This window comes from Uloborus diversus, chromosome 10 (assembly GCF_026930045.1).
Source record: "Uloborus diversus isolate 005 chromosome 10, Udiv.v.3.1, whole genome shotgun sequence".
Taxonomy (NCBI): domain Eukaryota; kingdom Metazoa; phylum Arthropoda; class Arachnida; order Araneae; family Uloboridae; genus Uloborus; species Uloborus diversus.
This window is the reverse complement of record NC_072740.1, coordinates 54,907,268-54,924,860: the sequence shown is the minus strand read 5'-3', so window position 1 is coordinate 54,924,860 and position 17,593 is coordinate 54,907,268. Positions and strand designations below refer to the sequence as shown.

Here is a 17,593-nt window from a genome sequence, read left to right as displayed (position 1 = left end):
AAAAAAGATAAATTTTCATAGCGAAATCGGAATGATGTTAGGGGAAAAAAAACAGTGAAAGTTCAGTTCAATATCATGAATTTATTTTGCAGGTATAACATTTAAAATATATTGCGTTTTCAATACTCTCTGCAGAACGTAAAATGGTTGATGGTTTTCTCAATATTATGAAATATTCGAATGAAGTAACAATTTATTGATCGACTTATTCAGCCTAAATATAAACAATAACAATAAAAAATAATTTCCATTTGGGATATTTTTATGAAAATACACTCGTAAGTTAAATGCAGCAACACTAGTAAATAATAATAATAATTATAAAAAAAAAAAACGCATTTAAATTATCATTCTGCGATACAGGATGATCACGGAACTGACCACGTAGCAAGTAAGATTTTTTTTTTAAATTTCCGAGTTTCTGCGGTTTTTTATCATCAAAGTTGTTAAAACATTCCTTTAGTAGTTTTTAAACTATTTCATTTATTTTTTCAATTATTCCATAATTTCCTATATTGTACGCCCTTCCATATTGAAGTAAACGATATCAGATTTTCTTGCCGGTGAATGACAAATCTTAACATAAAAAGTTTTATACCAATTTTTGATCATTTCAGCGAAGTGTTAAAATAATAGTCATATGTATCTTTTTGTGTGATACATAATATAACAAAAATTCTAAATTTCTTCGTTCGTATTATTGACTCAGTAAGGATACCATAGCTATTCTGCTGCGGGCAGGTAAAGGGCAGTATCTGCAAAAAAATTTTTTTCGATATATTTGAAGAAATGCGTTTTGGATTAAATACTAACAATAGGGAAATATTGGAATTAGACAATTATTTTCGCCCCTTTTTTTCATCAGAAACCAAATAAACAAGCTTGTACAACAAAGCTAACTTATAATAGAGGACAAAAAGGCAAAAAAAAAAAAAAAGAAAAAGAAAAATTTGCAGTTACTGTCCTTTACCTGCCCATGGCAGTATTCTACTGCTCATACCTCATTCAGAATCTAGATAAGTAATAATTATAACATTTGCGCTGTGAAATAATGTGTACCATATTTTTGTTTTCCTTTTTATTTATATGTTGGCAACAGTAACTACTAATTGCTTCTCTGAACAATGTCTCCATTCTTTACGGCAGCTGAAAGGTTAAGAAATTCACACAGGGCTCAAACAATCACTTCTATAATCCAGGGCGTTGTGCTGTTTTAGGTTGCTTTATATTACTAATGATCGCGGAAACCAGAATGTTTAAAAGTTTTCGTTCTTTTGCACATCTTGCAGTCTTGGAAAGATTTTCCAAATGAGATTTGTTCAGATCTCGGTGGCCATTAAGAAGCACAAATGGAAGGGCCTTGGAATGTAGCATAGGAATGCTTTTGTGTGTATAAGAGAAGAAGGATGGGTCTTAGGTAGTTGGATATGTGCTCTGTTAAATAGAGGGTTCTTTCCACTCCTAGTTCTAGGTGTTTATTAGCGCTTAGAAACACAACGCATTTTAAAATTTAGATTATTTTCTTTAAAGCTTCAAGATCGTCAGAGAAGTGTTCACATAAGAGGACTTATGTGTGCGCGTGTAGGGTTGGGAGACGCCCATTTATGATCTCTAAACCCATGTTAATGTAGTGAAACGGTGGGGATGATGGAGAAACTTTCTTCTAAACGTATCAATTTGAAATTTGTGATGCTGGACATAACTTATATGTTTCTAAAACGGGTTTTGAAAATTCTAGCAGCCGATATGTTCATTAAGTTCTAATACTGGTCTTTTTTGTGTCGACGCTGGCGATGGTGGTTTAATCGTTGGTTATTCACAAATCATATTATGAATTGAATGATTTGATTCCTATGGTCCTCGTTCGGAAAAGAGTAAGCGTTCTACTAATAAGTACTTAGAGGGTGGACATTAGCTCAAATTATTCGAATGACTGGAAAACCTGTGGTTACTGTTTCTATTACTCATTGTACTACATGTATATGCTTTACAAATGTTTTAGGTTAAATATACCCCCAAATAAAGAGGTGGGTATTCCATTTTTGCTAGATGCTTTAAATATTGATACTGATTCTTATTAATGTCTCTAGACAAGTATTAAATTTCTTGGATTTTCTCCCAGAATTGACAGGGAAAAGTTACAAAGGTATCAAAAACTTACAACTATTTTCTAAATACTGAAATAATTAATTTTGCAACTATAATGATGGGTTTTAAGTTCGCATTAAATGTTTATCCCATATGATTTATGAAAATAAAACGACCGACCACTGGTTTGACACATTGCCGAACACTAGATTTCGGAGACCAACTACTGAAACATTTGCATACATTACAAATTGCTAGATTTCCAAAATAAAAATGTTGCTATTCTTGAAACAATTAAGAGAAATAGTATTGGAAATGTACAATCTTTAGTCTTACAATGTTTTTACAGTTGCAATGATTTTTGAAACTTATAGCAGCCTAAAAACAGTAATCGAGCTCTTAAAAGACCGACTGCTGATGATTTTACCCTGACTAATCAAAAAATCTGTAAAGAAGTAAAATACAAAAAAAAGGTGATTTTTTCAATGACATATAAGTTTCTTTCAGAAACATTTTTTAGAACAATCTTTGAGACACATTAATTTTTTTAAAAATGCGTTCCGTATATTGATTGGCATGCTTATAGCTTTCCAAAACATCGTTGCAAAAGGTTTTTTGAAGACAGGCATATCCACCGCTAGAGAGTTGAGAGTCCGCCTGCTTTATTTTGTTTTTTAGCGATACTTCTTATGTGTACATGCGCATATATATATATATATATATATATATATATATATATATATATATATATATATATATATATACACATATACCAAAACTCCAGGAGATATGCGAGTTAAAAGTTTTAAGGGACCATGCAAAAGATGAGATTGGAACTTACCGCCCTCTCAGAAGAATGGCATTTTGACAAAATAAAAAAAAAAAACAAAGCACTCATAATTTTTTTCCTTACAATTCAAAAATAAATGCAAATGTTTTGCCATGACGACAAGTAAAAAAAAAAAAAAAACGCTACAGAACTTCGTACAATTTGAAAAAACACATTCTTTGCATAGATATAATTTTAAACACTTATAAGCGGCTGTATTTTCCCCCAAAAGGTGTCATTGACGGCGAGTGTAAAGGTGTAAGTCACAAAACGCCGCATTTCATATTTCGGTGAATATTGATCATAATAATGTCAAAATTTTTCAGTAGGAATTATTTTTGGACGGAGAATATTTCCCTAAATACAAGTTAAGGGACTTAGGACTCGTATAAAAAGTAAATTTTGTATTTTTTGACTCTTTTTTTTCTGTTTCAAAACTTCAATATTTTCACTTTGCATATGATTTTGAACATTTTTGCAATTGGAAGTATTCATCTAGGACTAACGGTTGCGAGACGGGAACACACTGTGTGTGTAAATTTATATATATATATATATATATATATATATATATATATATATATATATATATATATATATATATATATATATATATATATATATATATATATATATATGAATGTAGGAAACAATCGATTGCTTGCCTGCCTCGTGTATTTTCTTGTATTATTATTGCTTTTATTATTGAAGGTTCTAGACCAAAAATAAGCACAATGACAAAAGGAGAAAAAGAGTCCTGGCGCGAAAATACTCAGACAAAGAAATTTTATTTTGATTTAGCCAAGGAGAATTTCTCTTCAGGCTTTATTTATCTTGACTGATATTTACGGAAGTCACGTTTCGCATAAGTGGATTATCATGGATTATTTATGCTTGTAAAACAAAAGGCCGACATTTTTGTATGGATTTGGATTTACGTTTTTGGGATGAAGGTGTATGGTGTATAGATGTAGTAGTGACCAAAAGTTTTCAAACTACGTTGAGAAACTTGTTCTGGTAATGATAAATACTGCGAAACTGAAACTTAAAAAAAGTTATTGAGGTTTCAAGAAAACTAAAGGTTATATTTTAAAAAAACTAATTACTAATTCAATTGTATTTTATTCCCTGAGAAATGTGTGAAAAATAATAGATGAATTTTCTGTTACGTTGAACTGACAACAAATTATTCTTTAAGTATAGTTGAATTTATTTGAAGAAATGTAATTGGGACAATTTAAATGAGCTCTTCGCAGGAACAGACCACAAAATATGTGGAGACACATACATTTAACAGAGATAGATATAACAGAAACAAAATAAAATCAGAAGAATGGAAGTAAGGTAATGCAAACTGAAAATTAGTGGATGTATGTTTTGAAATACCTACCTCTAAATGTTATTATTGAATTTTTGTTAGAAAATCTCAGGTCATTGAATTATTTAATTCGCATTTCATATAAAGCTAATATTATAGTATGAAAACTAGAAAAATAAAATGAATATATTTATTACTTTCATTATAACTTAACAAAGAATGACAACAATCCGATTACTTGCATATTTTTGAGGAATGTATCTTACTTATTGAAAATCTTTTGCTTTCTATTTCATCCCTAACTTCGACAGTACTGTTTCATAGAATTTATATATATATATATATATATATATATATATATATATATATATATATATATATATATATATATATATATATATATATATACAATGGTTTTGAACAGGTGGCTATGTTGTGCAGAGTGAGAAATGGGAGTAAACCGTGTTGTAAATAATACGTTTTTAAGGCATAAAACTGCGCAAAATGATTAAAACATTGAAAAGGGAGTTCTTACTGGAGATTTTTAGGGTTTTGAAAACGGTTTATCTCTTTTTTTTAAAAAAAGTTTCGGCCCAACTCTAATCCATTTTCTCTCTTAAAACCGTTAATTTCGTATTTGTATAGTGTGCTCAAAATTCATAACAGAAACTGCTGTTCAAATTTCACTTCATGTGCAACCAACCAATCTCGTTACGTTCAAACTCAACTGCAAACATTTTTAATTCCATTTATACATTTTAATTTAGTGTTTCCTGTTTCATAGACACGTACAATTTGTGTCCAGTGAATTCCTTAGATGTTGTGATCATCACTGACAATGCGTACGTGCGCTGAAAGCGATATTAAGACATTAATGATAACCGCTACTATGTTTTCAATTATTTCCCAGCTCTTTCCGGAAGCTGAAGTCGTTACGAGTAAAATCAAAGGAAGTGGTAATAACTAGTTAGAAGAAAAGAGTTATTTTAATTTTAGTACTCTCTTCCAGTGGTAAGACTCGGGATTTGACCTTTCTTGGTGTAATTTATATCCGGGGATCTGATTTTGATATCAGGTTTGCATGATACAGAAGCTACTTAAGAGTAATGAGTTCTAATAAGGATACTTAAATGAGCTTACGATAAGATTTCAGAAACTTACTGAACAGAAGGTTTGATTTTTTTCTTTGTGACCTAGTTCAACAATAGTACGGTACTAGGTCACATAGAAAAATTCAAACCTTCCGTTCAGTAAGTTTGTGAAATCGGATCGCAAACGTTTCTGATTATCCTTACTAGAACTGATTACACTTAAGTAATGAATTATTGCATAAATAACTAAAATTGTCTCTTTAAGCTAGCAGATGACGTAATGATAGGCCGTTTAGCCCTTGGTATATAAAATGCAATACCAATTGTGGCAATTAATTTTTGCTTCATTTATTTTTACTTATTATATGTTTTAAAGTAATACCATTTGCTTAAAAATATTCAGTTTAAAAGTTTTAAACTATAGAAGGAAAAATTTCAAGCACATAATTTCTAAAAAGGGTTTTAAATGATTTCTAATTGAAGGACTCGGGGCAAGAATGTGATATGGCATATGATGTGAGTTTTTCAGTCGGCAACTCCCAACTTATAAAAAATATTTATAGAATTTTTTTAAAGGTATTATACATTCTATATTCTGCAATACTGCATACCAGATATGTTTTTCTTCAACTACATAATCCATTGTAATGTTTATTTCAATTTTAGTTACGAGAAACAAAAATTTTGATCGATGTCACTCCTTGTGGCTTTTCCGATTTCTACCCCGAGCCCTTCAATTTTTAAACTGAGAAATCTACGATTTTGACGTTATAGAAAACTTAAAATTAGTCTTATCTTTCTCAGAATTAATTTATTCATTAATTCACTAATTTTCGTATTAATTCATTATTGTATTAATTCATTTAATTTTATTCATAAATTAACTTATTTAGTTGTGTATTCGTTAATTATATCATTTCTTTCATTCATTCATTCTTTTATTTACTCATTTATTAGATCAAAAATACCTTTACAATCGAATAGAAAACATTTCCTTAGAAAACAGTTTTATTTTTCATTTTGCCCTATGAAAAAAAAAAAAAAAAAAGAAGTGAAACATGTCCATCTTTTTTTGAACGCACAAATTTACTGCTAAAAATAAAAAGTAATTTTTCCATGCAAGTTTTATTGCAAAATATATTGTTCTTCCGTTATGTACCGTAATTTTTAGACCAAATTTCCAATTTGTTCGTTTTGAAAAAAAAAAAAAAAAAAAAAACAAGTTATTTTAACCATTTTACTGTGCATCCCATTCCCCTACTTGTGTTAACAGTGCTTTTCTTACAGTAGTGCTTTGAGAGATAAAAACTTTAAAAACCTAAAATGCACTTCATTTTTTCTAAATATTTTACGTACAAAAAATGCATTTAAATCAATATTGTATCAGTATAATAGATGAGAGTGGGGATACATGATCCCACAGCCAAAAATGTACCAAATTCATTCAGAAGAATCATTTTAGAAAGAAGAAATTTGAAATCTGACAATAATGTTACCGTTATAATTGTACATAAAAACTGGCAACACTTAATCTTTTTCAGACATTTTTTTTTTATCTCAAGAAAGGATTGTCTGAATGTGTCAAGGGAGACTTTTTTTTGAGGAAAGCATTCTGAAGTTTACATTATCCGTTATATACAACTTAAAAAAATAGCGAAGTGTAATATTAAAGTATAGACAGTCTTTAGTAATTAACACACATTTTTAGTAAACTGCCACTGAGTGTTAATAACAGAACAAGTATGTTTGTAAAGATCTCATATTAAGGATACTTGATCCCTTCGTTTATAGGGACACATGATCCCAGGGATTAAGTATCCCTATGACAATATAAACACAATGAAAACAATGTAATTGTTGTTTACTTAATTGACTTTAATTTTACCACATTCAAAACCATGTTAACAAAGTAAAATTTAACATAGTATGAGTGACAGATTTAAACAACCATTGCAGTAAATAAGCTAAGTTATTAAAATATCAGTTCGCACTTGTATATAACCCACATAACACCTCAAACATTTAAACGTAAACTAACTCTACTGATGAATTATATTCTGATCAGCCAAATGAGCTTGAACGAGTTGAAATAGATGTCAAATCCTTGTTTGAATGAAAAAAAAAAGTGATTTTGCTATAGTTAGATTTACAACAAAGGATTTCCAGAGTTTGAAATAATGTTTTTTTAAAAGGAAATATGCTTAATCAATCTACTTTTCCTGAAAAAATGACAAAAGTGTAGTAAATGAGAATGAATGTGTTAAGTTGCAGACATCCAGTTGGGTTGAGCGGAACTTAAAGAACTACTACAAACAAATTGTTTGCATATGACTTTTAGGGTTTTGAAAACGTGTGCTAGGCTTTCTTTTATTTTTTATAAATATGCTGATGCTTACATTTTTCTTCCCTTTTTTTTAAATCAATTCAATCGATAAAACTCTTAATTTTATTGTTGCAAGACAAAAAGGAAATACGTTGATTTTTGTGCTTATCATCCTTTTTTTTTCTTTTCATTATTTGTTATAATTTTAGCTTCATTACGCTACTTCAAAAAAAAAAAAAAAAATGTTAGTTTTATTTATAAAACATATTATTCACAACTGTATTGGAGAATAAGTAACTGATCAAAAGCATCCTACGTTCATTAAAGTTGGGTACATTTTTTTTACAAATTTCGTAGTGGAATTTAAATGTTATTTTGTGTTCACATATTATACTCTAATAAAGAAAATTAGAAATAGTGTTGTTTTTTAGAAACATCTTGTAGAAAACTAAAATCCACAAGTAAATTGGTGATCTAATGAAAAGTCTATGTATTTTCTCAGTGAGATCAAATATCCCCATATGTCATGTATATATATCATGTATCCCTTGATGTGGGGATACATAATCCCTTTATAAAAATATTGAAAAATTTTTCTTTATTAAAACTATCTGTTTGATTTCAACTAAAAAAATACTGTCGGATAGAGGAAAAAATTACCATTGTTCACGTATTTTTTTTTTTAAACTGATAATTTGCAGCAGAGAAAAAATTTAAAACTTAAGTGGGGATCAAATATCTTCAGTCTCTCCTATATATATGTCCTCAGACGCATATCGATGTTAGTTACGATATTTACAGTTTCTTCCCTATCCTCCTCCCCCTCCCACGAATTATCACTACATTTTACTTTTTTTTTTTTCATTAATTACAGCAAGTATTCTTAGTTCGTTAAAAAACTCTGCATGTGAACGCTTTTTGAGCAGTTTAATGCCCTTGTTTATGCATTTTTAAATGTAACTCTACATTTCTTATGTCTCCGTCAGCTGTTTTTCAACCGATAAATGCTTCCTTACTTTTTGTACGAAATTCAAACTAATAGTCGGGGGGGGGGGGGGGAGCATTAGATACTCCATTCAACTTATAGGTGCTACATTTTTCAATTTTTTATGGAGCAACTGTTTCAGTAAATTTTTCAAGTACAAAAATTCAATGCGTGTTGTATTTATTTACGGTGAAATTTTTATTGGATTGGACTTTGATTTTCTTCCTTTAGCTATAATGCGATTCGACTTTAAATATTTTTATTATTTAAAATTAAACATGAAAATTTTGCATTTTATTGAACACAAAAGTAATAAATCGCCAACCAATTGTATTTTTAAAAAATCAAATATTTTAGTATCCCTTGTTTATTAATAAATCATATTCCTTATCGCACTCGTAAGTGGATGAACCCTTGTATTGTTTCATTCTGACACTAAAATATATAAACAGTCATTAACCCAGACCCCTAAATTTAAGGATGCCAAAGAAAGAACTCGAGCAACGTTGGAGCCAATCTTGATCAATCTTCCGTGCTACCTTCTAATATATCTCCGCCTCGAATTCCACCAGCAAATTGCGACGTTTTCTGAATACCTGTACTTGTGTTGGATAGAAACCATGGATACCAAGAGACAATGTCGAGCTCGGCGTTGGTACGACGTCTCGTGACGTATTACACAGTTGAGTGCTTGCAAAGGTGACCTACAAACAACACGTATAAAACTACTACACAATAAAGAATGTTTGCTGCTATGTGCGGTGATTTTTTTCTTTAATTTTTTTTAGAAGCTTGATGTTTCGGTGACTTTGTAAACTCTTCCTCTGAACAGGAAATTATCTGCGCAACCAATTTCTTATTTTCATCATTAACAATAGTTTCTGTGTTTTTTTTTCTTTCTGGTAATAGAACAGAAATGACACAATTCTCTAGGGAATGCCTATTTTTAAGCTTTTTTTATTCTTTTATTTCCATGAGTAAAGTTTCTGAACATGTCTTTTACCAGCTAATGTTGATTATCACTTGCTTACATGACAAATTCTAATTCATGGCACAAATGACTTTTGTATACGTTGACCAAGAGTTGCTTGTATGAGAAATTCCAATTCATCCCTTTAGGTGACGTTGCGAAAATCTGTCATCCTTTCCGGATTTAAGTCCAAAACCATGCATTTTCATACAGCGTAGCCATCGAGGTTTTTATAACCAGGGATTAATGTGCATGGAAGCTCGCGGGAGCGCAGCTCCTGCACTCCCTTTCAATTTAAAACAAATCATTACATAATACATAGAATAAACGACAGTTCCATATAAACTTACATCTTACTCTGTATTTAAGTATGAAAATAAGATTTAAGCTCACAGGGCTTTGTCGTTTATTTTGTGGGACATTAAGTGTATTTATAACTAAATAATTGAAATGTGTTCTTAATTGTTTAATTTTTCTCCATTTGTTAAACATTAGTTATAAAAAAAACGGAATCAATATTTCACTAAGTATCATGCAAGTTGGATTTCCGCTGTAGGATTTCCGATATCAAATCTATCCAAGCTAAAAATAGCCAATTCTGATATTTCAATGTAAATAGAAGTTGGAGGAATTTGATTTAATTTTACATAGACGGTCACACACAAATTTATTTTGATGATGAAAAAACATCTTTTAAACTGAAGAAAATAACTTTTGATTTTCACCATCGGAACTTAATTTTGAGCTTTAGAGCTGAGCTCCGGACCGGGAGCAATCAATTTCCTACGACACTGCACCAGCCTGATTGATTTAATGTTTAGTTTCAAATCGTCTTTTAAAAGATGTTTTAATTGAGACTCTAGATTTTTGTACCATGTCGTTATTTTTTTTTTATGATCCAATTGATACAATTACAAACCTTTTGCGCACTTTTAGTTTTTCCAAAAACCTTTCACAAAGCAGCCTTTCATGTCTGCAGTTGTTGTAAATTTTTGTGTTGAAATACAAACTTTTTACTTACAAAGGATCAAAAAAAAAAAAAAAAATCATAAGCATTTTCTACAGCAGCTTTTGGTACTACATCTTTTTTTTTTCAAACCATTTGTTTCTCTGGAATTGCTAAAAGTAAAATGTATCTTTAGAAAAAATGTCGAAGTTCTATACAGATGTATTCGTTTTCCCTTTTTGAAAATATTACCACTATTTTTTCAGCAATGTGGCATTCATTCTTTTCTTGTCTTAATTCTCACTTCCTTGAGTAATTTTAGTAGGGGAGACTGGCTCACTTTGGGACACGGTACATCACGGGACAAGTTAATTGCTTGCATTAGAGTTTAAATTAATTCTTAGCTCTTGCAGATGTAGCTATATGACTACGCAATCTCAGATAAATTTTGCTTCCATTGATGAAGCTAATTCATAGAGATTTTGATTTTGAAAACATGTTTAGTAACTTCCATATAAAAAGTTGATTAGTTTCTCCTAAATTTTTGTGAACATATTTTTAATTAAAAGAAAATGTAATGAAATTGATTGCTTTCTCTATAGAACTGGTTAATAATACTAATTGTAGAGCTTTGAATTGCTCTTTCTTTTTAATGCTTAAAAGATCATTATTGAGAATTAAATAATGTACCACGAGCATTTTGAAAATATTTTTGTGAAAAAACTTTGGAAAAAGCAGTTTCAATATCAGGTACAGTTTTTACAGTAGATGTGTCAAAATAGAAAAAGAAAAAAAAAAATCCAATCAAAAGGATTTTTCTTGATTGTAAGCTACTTACTTGATTGGTACACTTGCTTTGCTCAGATATAAGGACATTTTTCAGTTAAAAGTGCAATTATGAAGGCTAAAAAACAGCTCAAACATAATAGCTAGTGTTCATTATTAATGAAACAATAAAGTATTTGCCCTATAGATTTTTATCATTACTAGGAATCTCGACGCTGCTAAAGTTGTAATTAAAAGAGATTCAAAGAAAAATGTACTGCATTTTTTACTGCACAGTTAAACTATTTACAATATGACAGCGTTCATGTGCCTTAGTAAACATTTAATTAGAAAGTTTAATGCAAATGTAAATTGAAATTATCATTTTTATTAACTTCATTGATCTTTGGAAATATCAAGTGATTGAAGTCGTAAATTTCCCATGAAATCGAAGCTAATCTTCGGAGTAAAATTTGTAGAGAGTTATTCATTAAAAAGCAATATAGTAAATTTTATGGCTGGTGGTGAAAGAAAAAAGAAAAGAAAAAAATTTGCGATATTAAAAGCTGCATTTTTGAATAGTTTATTCAAAAAGTTAAAATTGTGCATAGTTAGAGAAGTTAAACATCTAAGAAAAAACTGATGGCTATATATATATATATATATAGAACAATGTGAGTACAAATGATGAATCAGATTTTAAAAAATCATATTTTCGAAAATACTGCAAATATTACAATATGTGATGTGTGAATGCAATGAGCAATATACCAAGTTTTTTTCAGGTGCAAGTGCTCCATGCGGGTGTCTTTTGTTACTCGACAATCATCTAAACTGCAATCCACTTCATTTCTCACGGCATGTGCTTTTTTTTTGGGGGGGGGGGAGGAGAGCGCGTACCTCAAGAGCACTATTAATCAACCTCGAACGCCGAAAACACTATAAAAACTTCAAAAACGGATTTACGCAGCATTAGGAACCATCGATAGTGTGATATTTCAAAATGTGTGGAGTGAACGATTACTGATGATTAGATGTTATCGTGTAGCAAAGGCTCCAACATTGAGCATTTGTAATTGAACAATTTGCACAATGTGCACACACACTGCAGCTAAACTTAATTGGGAAAAAAAACTTTGTATATTTTTCTTTAAACTTATTCATCACTTACTGTGATGTGCCGCAGCTTCAAAAATATGATTTTTCGAGATTGGGTCTATCATTTGCACTCACTCTGTATGAGGAAAAGCAGGACAGAACGGTAACAAGTGTGTAACAGTAACACGCGCCAAAAGAGAAGCGCTAGACGACATATTTTTACAATCTCCACAAGCGTATTTCACGCTTTCATTTTAAGCAAAATTTAGCACTGATTAGAATGGAATCAAAGTTGGAATTTCTAAAATATTTTTTCAAGTGCTTTCTTTGTTTAATTGCAAAATAATAGGGAAGTGCCGATAAGTAAATTGATCGATTACCGATTAATTAGCCGTTGACAACTTACAACAACTTCCATCGTTATTAAGATTTCGCATTCGCACTCTGACAATGTTACATTTTTAATGCTTGCTCTTTTTATTTTATATTTCTCCCTACTTTTCATAACTCTTTCCAAATGCTTGAAGTGCCGAAACACGTAATTATATAAAAGATCCGATAGCTATAATCACAAAAACACGCTAGCTTCAAATCCACGAATGCCATCACATTCCTTAATAGGACCATTGACCCATTTCCAAGAGCTTTCTATACATAGCGATTTAAAATCCATTGAAGGGTGACTTTTAACCTCCAAGCGTTGAGAAATTTCCCCGTAATCTAGCGATTTCTTTCAGCATTCTGGCTCTTGAATAACACCTGCCCCTTCCCTCACAGCGCCCCTAGTGCGGGTATTGTTATGAGACCCGCACGACACGCGATAACCACAATGAATTCTGCAATCGACCAGCCGCGAAAAGAGATCCTTTTGCAAAGGGGTCTGATACCGTTTATAGTATTACTCTAAATTGATAGATTGATACTGTGAAAAAATTAATACATTTTCAGTAGAACCTCATTGATTCGATCCCCTGTAATCCGAGCGTTCACTAATCCGAACGCCGCCGCGACGAAATACACGCACTGTAAATAAAATATTTTAAACTATGCACAGTAGTACAGTATTGTATGTTTATTGTTTTTACTGTAATAATGTTTACATTGTATGTTTACTATTAATTTAAAACAAATTATTTTACTCTGCAAAGCATTTCTCTCGTTTCTGTATCACTTGTGATCCGTTATAGCCACGTTCCAGCTCTTGTTATGCAGAGGTGCCCACCCCCTAAGAGCAAGGAAGCACCCCCCTAAATATCGCGAATCCCCCCCCAATAGCAAGAGTCATCCAAAAAATAAAAATTTTCCCTCAAAACACCCCCCCTCAAAAATGTCAATGACGCAGTCTCCGCCATGACCCCCCTGGAGTGGGGGGCACCCCTGAGTTATGTACAGGATGACAGTTCAAACCTCAGAGCAGGAATTCGTTTCTGGAGGGTGCAAGTCCAATCATTGACTTTAGAAACGCTAAGGCAAAGATACCAAGTCACATGGTTCAATTACGTATAGGACATACGCTTTAAGTGAAACTAGTGAAATTTATATGATTTCTTCCAATACTTTACTTTACAATTTTTCTCGTGACTTAAGATCTTTGCTTCAGGATTTGAAAGCTTCCCTCTTTCCTCCGTTTATCCCTCGAACTCTCCCCGGCCAATTAGTTCGGAATGAAGAGGCTCTACTGTATTTTTACTGGAAGTATATATAAGGGGGACCAGAAAGTGATGTCATTTTTTTCAAACACTTTTTTTTTCATTAAAAATATTTTTTTCTTCATTTTAACCGATGATGTCCACATTATCACCCACCCTTTGTCATGTAGTGTATAAATTTTCGATACTTGGTTGATAAAATTCAATTTGCTTCAGAAAAATACTATCGAGAGAGGTCAATTTGAATATCGGTCAGTTTTTTATGCTTCTGTCTCATAGCGATGGACATAAAGGAAAATCAAGTGGAGCAATGTTGGGTGAGAAAAATGTGTGAGGCTAATCATGAAAATTAATTTTTTTCTCCAGAGCTCAATTTGAGTAGTGTGGTCTATTTCTACATGGCTAAACAAACATTTAACAATACTGTGAAATGTTATTGTATGGAAAAATTTCAGTTACTAAAAAATTTACTCTTAAAGCAAATGAGTTTTAACTTTGGCATTTAATTTAACTTGTTTTATGTTGATGTAACTGTTAATTCGAAATTTAATTACTTATGATTTAATTTGACCATCTCTGAGCTACTTAGTACTTCTTGTCTAATAACGTGTTCTGCGTTTTTATGCCATAGTATAAATACATGTAGAAAGTATAGACGAAGATTTACACAAACATCTTTCAGTTTGGAGCGTATATTTCATTGATTTTTTTTTTTTTTGGATCACTGGCAAAGATTTTCTTAGATAGATTTTGCAGTGCAAACATTTGGAAATATGTTTTCAAGATAAAGAACTTTTTCAACAACTAAATTTTTTACACAATATCAAATTTTTCTTCTACTATCAATTTTAAAATTTTTCGATAAAAAATGTCTTTTACTTTAATAGGACTACGAATTCATTAATGTCGCTTTTTGAATTTGCCATCAAGCCGCAATGAAACTTCAGTCACTTGATTGGCACATTCCTTCCAATTCACTGCTAACGGACACAATTTTATTATCGATCTTCTTCCCAAAGATTTTCCCATCCTCCAGAGGTCCTTCTACCTCAGAATGAGCACGTTATCTGATAAAGTACAGTTTCAAATTTAGGTCCCATTTTGAAGTGAAGTGAAATACTTTCACTTCTCAAGCCAAACCCCACCTCTAAAGAAACACCCCCTCTAATGACATTTGGGTAACTCCCCCCGAGCATACAACCTAGCCTCCCCTGTCGCAATAAATGGCTACGGCCAGCTATTGCGTGTGCCTCACTTTTGAAAATTCAGCTTATGACCCTACCATCACGTGACTGGATGAGACCCGCCCTTCCGTTCATCTTTTATCTCACATCGCTCAGTTTTTCATTTCTTTTTTATAATCTATAGGGCCAGTACCATTGTCTAGGCCAGCAGCTTTCGAACGCTGTTTCCTGCTGCAAAGCGTTTCATGGTTTTTATTTTCTTCTCTTTAACACGGGCCTTTCGTTTTATTTGTTTTTTTATTTATTACTCGAACAACGACCTTTTATAAGGGACATTATACCTCCTGGAATCAAACTACATTAAACTGCCAGACATGGCTCCCTCTGCGTTGCATTCCCTCCCCCCTCCTTTGTTTCATTTTTATTTTTCGTGAGGTTTCAAAATTGTCCTTCTCTCACATTTTCTGTGATTTATTTCGATCAATGAAACACATTTCCCCTGTTTCCTTGTCCTCCCTATTTCCCTTACATAACTTCCCAATATTGCTAAAATATGGATTTACCAATATGTTTCAAATCGCAAAAGTCACATTTCTTACGAAGCGATAAAAATTGCAAGTAGGAAAATAAAGTGTGTTTTTTTTTTTTACCATGTAAATCGCGCTTTTTTTTTTAAATTTAAATTGATAGAGCTTTCAAAATAAAAGCCGTGAAAGCTATTCATCTATTTATGTTACATTGCAAAAACAAAAAAAAAAATCAAAAATTGTATATTTGGTAAAGAGAAAAACAATTAAGTTCCTTTCTAAAATTTCTAAAACTTTTCATATACATACGCAAATTATATATACAGTCGATTTCGCTTATGGCTAATGCGAATAGATCGCGATATTTGTTCCTTATAACCGAGTACTCTTAAAAAACAAGTTCGTGAAAAAGATGATAAAAATTCAATGCTTCCTTTTTTTTTTTTTTTTTTGCAGAGTACTTACGAAGTTGGTTAATTTCTTTTGAACTGTCTTAATGTCTCTCGTTTGCTGTAGTTTTCTAGGAATGGCCCAAAAACATTGTCGTTAGTACCTCTGGTTTCGAAAAAGTTTCGATGCTTTTCTTCACGAATCAGGCCTACAATATCCTCGAAAATATTTCGGCAGCAATAACATCGCCATCAACAAATAGTATATAATTTTTTAAATGCTTCCTACTTCACAAACTCCAACTTCAAAGAACGTAAGAAGCCCTTTTTTAAATTTGATTTTTACTAACAGTGTAAAAAGTTTACGTTTATAAACTGAGAATATTTTTTTAAAATACTAGATTTTAACTAACATTTTTTTTACTCCCAACCCCTCCCCACCAAATTTCAATATCATGATTAGTAAATTCGTCAGTAGTATCCTTTTTTATGCATAAAAGAACTAAACTGAACAGTCGATCTCTGTTCATAATCATAGTGGATGATAATTTTGATTTTACGCGTTTTAGTAATAAAAAAGACCTTTTACCATTGCAGTTTGAAATTTGCATTCTTAAGAACATTCTTATAACAGTTTCAAAATTAGGAATGATAAAGCTTTCAGTTAAACTCAATTCTTTCAATATAATCCGTTGTTAATATACTGTTGAACTCGGCTAAAACGAAATGTCAAAAATTCACGATTTTATTCATATTAGCCGTTATTCGTAACTACCACGAGTAAGTAATACTGTAAAAAATACTGCCATTAAATTATTGCTAATACACACATTGTAATATAACTGTTAGTACATTGAGAAAAAAGAAACTTATTTCTTAAACTTAAATGTTTCTGTGAAAATATGTAGGGGAATGTGGGGCAAAGTAAAATGGTTAAGATAATCGAGTTTTTTCAAAATGAATAAATCGGACAGTACATAAAGATATACAACTTACAATACATAAAGATAGAACATTGTATTTTATAATAAAACTTGCCTTGAAACAGTATTTTTTACTTTTGGCAGTAAATTTGAGTCTTCAAAAAAGTGAAAAATTTTTACTTTTTTTTTCATGTGACAAAGTGAAAAATGAAATATTTTTCTAATGAAATATTTTCTATTTTATCATAAAACATATTTTTCATCAAAAGAATCAGTAAATAAAAGGTTGAATGAATAAATGAAAAGATAATGAAACAATAAACAAATAATTAAATGAATAAATCAATTTAGAAGAAAAATAAATGAGGGCGTAAAAGAATGAATGAATAAGAAAATAAGTGAACGAATGAATAAATAAGTGAATTACTAAATGAAGGAATGTAAATGAATTAATTAATAAGTGAAAACGTAAGTGGTTTATATTAAATGATCGAGTAAATGAAACAAA

The 17,593-nt window shown here is 31.0% G+C and overlaps 1 long non-coding RNA gene across 1 annotated transcript in view; it reads left to right on the top strand.

Annotated features, from left to right (window-relative positions):
* LOC129231855 (uncharacterized) overlaps window positions 1–17,593 on the top strand; it is a 122,878-nt gene that overhangs the window by 493 nt on the left and 104,792 nt on the right. The gene's annotated exons all lie outside the window — the stretch shown is intronic.